Below are 3,964 nucleotides of genomic sequence, written 5' to 3'. Positions count from 1 at the left end.
CTATTTTTGGGAGGGGAGAACTCCTCACATGCAGGCTACAACCCATGCAGAGGCAACGGTGCCATGCACAGAATGCGGGACGTGTAGCCTACTTCAAGAGAAGTTAGACTAACGTGACAAATGTCAATATTTTTTTTCCTCAACCGGCCCAAAAGTGAAGCGTCCCATCGAGAATTCTCCCGATTACCCACCCCGGGCCTGGTTTAACTCAAGGGGAGGTGGAAAATGAGTGTAATTCCCCAAATGGTGGAATATCCCTTTAAGTTAAGTAAGTTAATAAATTGGTAAGTTAATAAACATCTACCATAATATGAGGTTTCCAACCCAAAGTATTTAAAAGGCTGGGGTGTAGGCTCTAGGAATTGGGAAGACTTGGGTCGAGAGTTGGGTAACAAAAAAGATGGCGAGATAGATGCTTACCAACTTGTAAACAAAGGTCAGTCCTGCTGATATTGAAATGATTGCAGGGTAGAGCAATAAATCTGCGTCGTGCTGTTACACATGAAATTATTCAGAATTTATATCAGTTATTGTATTGGTGATTTTAGTTTTCCCTGTGACAGTGAGGCATTGCTCGCTCTGAAATCACATAGGCGTCAACACATAATTACATGGGAACGGCAATGCAATCATTCTCGCAATTATGCATGAGTTTCTGTCCTCAGCTGCGAGATGAAACGTGTTCGTTTTCCAATCGCCTCACTCCAAGTCGGAGCTGTGAAGGACATTGTTTATTCAATCATCCAACCTTCAGACATTTACAGTGGCCAAAAAAACACAAACAAAAACATAATAGGGCCAAGCCATCACACACGTCTGTTGTAAACGGGCTAGACTAAGACGGTTTTATGTGCGCGTTATCAATGACCAGATTGCAATATGAACACTTATTCATGCACGTGATGTTTTTTAGACACACAGATGAATCGATAGGTGTCCCTTTGATACATAAACCAATCAGGAAGAGTAATGGCTATGCTCCCAGTAGCCTTGTGGACCTACTAAAGAGGCTGCGAGTGGGACAGGGTCAAAATAAAATATTTCTCCACAGCCACAAGACACAACTTATCATTGCAGGGGTTTCAGAGTGTGACATAATTTCTATTTTACGCACCGTCCACCAACCCAGATAGCAAACATACACTGGGACGGAACTGGGCCACAACTACCACAACGTCCGGCACGGATCTGCATAATGGACCTGATCCGGCGTCCAAACGCACATCGGTCCAAAACTGGTCTGGATCCGTTTGACGGATCTGGTTCCAATAAGGGCTAAGACTGGCCCAGTTCCGTATGATAGTCTGTGTTACTGACGTGTTCCAGATCTGCTTATCATATGCAATACGGGTCCGCTTATTGTGTGTGGTACGGACCCGTTTATCAGATATCAGCTGGCTTTATTTGACATGTGAAATGTGATTGGTAATTAATTATCCTGAAAAATCCGTTTGCTACACATTTGCTAACAGGTTCGTTATAGGTTCACCCAGGCTAAAGTTCGTAACGTTTTCCCAACAGCTCAACTAATAAACATAAGCTAGGCTACAAACACAACTTTACACATAAGTGTCTTATTATTTTTTTTATTCAACAACCTGGCTGTAGAAGTGCAATCCCAGACAAAGTTTAAGTCGTGTTAATTCCATCGTGTTCCCATCAATATTCAGGCTGTCTCAGTCATCTCCATGGTCAATCTGAAACAACACAAAATAAGCATTAACAGTTAGCCATTTATTCCTTTTTGAAAATAGGCTAAGTCACAATTGTTTTTTTATCATCAGTGATCCTGTTAGCGTTATCACTGTTTTTTTGTTTTTTTGTTTTTCAAAATAGGTTCTAGTTATTGTGATGGCTGTTTTGCTCAAGCTAAGCTAGTAATATTGCTGGAAAATAATAGTATAAACTTACAGTAGCCTAAAGTTATCAATCGCTCGGCTGCTTGTTGTTGTCTCTGAATAAACCAACAGAGATAAAAAGCAGATAGCCTACCTTGAAAAGTTGGGCTGTGTCCTAGTCCAACCCCAGGCTGGCAAATCATGTCAAAAAATGTGAGCAAACCAAAGATCCTTGATTAACGTTACTGCTTGGACTTCTGCATGCGTGGCACGAATATGGGGTTGTCTCATAGCACTGTTTGATCTGACACAAACAACACTAATTTTATCACTGCTAGGTAATAATAAAAATTATGAAACGAGCATATGATCAATATTGAGCCAACTATATCTTCTTTTCCAGCCTTACTGTAGAAATGAAGTGGCCATGGGAACATACTGCACCCCCATGGTTTCTACATTTGTGCCATTCCAAAATACCTTTTTTTTTTCTTTAGCAGCCAGTTGACAATGAAGTAGGGAAAGGACAGTCAATTTAGCAGAATCAGCACCTTAATTAATATCATTACCACCTGGGTCTGCTGTGAAAAAAATGGTCCTTCGGCTCATATCCGTATCACAGGTTTGGGCCAAATCAGTGTTTTGTATTTTAAACGCATTTCCTGACTTCCAGTTGAGTTGCGGAAATCGGACCTGGGACAAATCTGTTAACCGGTGATAAAACAGCATTACTAGCAGAGCTGAAACCTCTATCAGGAGCAGATCTGGCCCACAGTCAGATACCGTATGTCCGCTACAGGCGGATCTAAAGGCTTTTATGCGGATCCGGCCCAAAGGAAATTGCTATCTGGGAACCCATCCCTGCCCCAAGGAATGTGCTATGATAATGACAGTAATTGCTTTCGCTGGTTATTCTGTGCCCCTGTTACATGCCATGCCATGTTGTACAAGTAATCAGAAATGAAAGGAGAATATTGAATTTGCAAATACATGATGCATAACTTTAATATTGTCCACAATAGGCTTTCCGTGACCTCACAGACTATGTTATGAGCTGCAACGGCCTATAGCCACTACTAATTAGCCATGCTCTCTAAGTTTTCATTATCAATATTCTCTTATCATTCTTTTTCTGATACCCAACTCCCCCACTGCCACCCCCCACCCCTTTCTTTCCCCTTCACAATCTCATTAAGCTTGAGTCTTGTGTTCGCGAAGCTGAAAGTAAAGCAATCGTTCCGCAGAGAGCTTGGATTTCATAATACGATTGTGGTTGCAGGCCGTATTCCTTTATTCGGTGCGGCAGATGGGAGACAGCAGAGATGACAGCTTGGACTCCAAGCTCGTCATGGCAGCGGGATCACTCCCCTGTCTGCCTCACAGACGCGTGGCATTCGTTGTTTTTTTTTTTATATATATTTTATTCAGATCGATCAGATACAGTAGGCCTACAATGTCAGCTGCAATGCACACTGGGAATAATTGACTGGTGCTGGTCGGTGCAGCTCAGTGCCTCCCACTTTTTGTTTGTGTGTGTCCATGCATGTGTGCTTGTGTGTGTGTGTGTGTGTGTGTGTGTGGTGTATGTGTGAACATGTGTGTATGTGTGTGTGTCCATGTGTACGTATGTGCGTGTGTGTGTATGTGCATGCATGTGTTTGTGTGTGTGTGTGTGTGTGTGTGTGTGTACATCAATCTCGTCCTCTTACGTAGGTTGCCCATATACAGGTACGTGAAAGCGCAAAAACATGTGGGTTAATAACCTTTGCTTCAGCAGAGGCCTGTGCGTTCTACACTTGATTAAATCACATTAATCCTCACATTAATCCTGCTAAGAATATACAGCTGATATACCACCAGGTGACTTTGCGTACAGAAAAAGCATGTGGAAAAACAATATGTGTGTTTTGGGGTTTCATGCCATCTGAAAATGATTAGAAAACAAGATGTAGATGCAATCTCATTCTGATTTGTGGTAAATACATGGAAATTCATAAACATGGATTCGGAGAACACAGTACTACTCAGATGTATGTTTCATTTCTTCAGCCCCTCACAAACAACCCCTGAAAGTGTCATAATCCAAGGGCAGCTATGGCCTGGATCTGGCGTGGATCTGTCTGAGA

At 42.2% G+C, this 3,964-nt stretch overlaps 1 long non-coding RNA gene across 1 annotated transcript; it reads right to left on the bottom strand.

The window, feature by feature from the left end:
* Nucleotides 1–1,589: 1,589 nt before the first annotated feature.
* LOC125312393 lies at nt 1,590–2,037 on the bottom strand. Its single transcript, XR_007196610.1, has 2 exons — nt 1,993–2,037; nt 1,590–1,697 (listed from the first exon to the last, which is right to left on the bottom strand). It is a non-coding gene; the product is annotated as an uncharacterized LOC125312393 (long non-coding RNA).
* Nucleotides 2,038–3,964: the final 1,927 nt, after the last annotated feature.

The sequence above is a fragment of the Alosa alosa genome, chromosome 19, assembly GCF_017589495.1.
Source record: "Alosa alosa isolate M-15738 ecotype Scorff River chromosome 19, AALO_Geno_1.1, whole genome shotgun sequence".
Taxonomy (NCBI): Eukaryota; Metazoa; Chordata; class Actinopteri; order Clupeiformes; family Clupeidae; genus Alosa; species Alosa alosa.
Note: the sequence above shows the minus strand (reverse complement) of the source record. Positions and strands in the feature narration are given on the sequence as shown.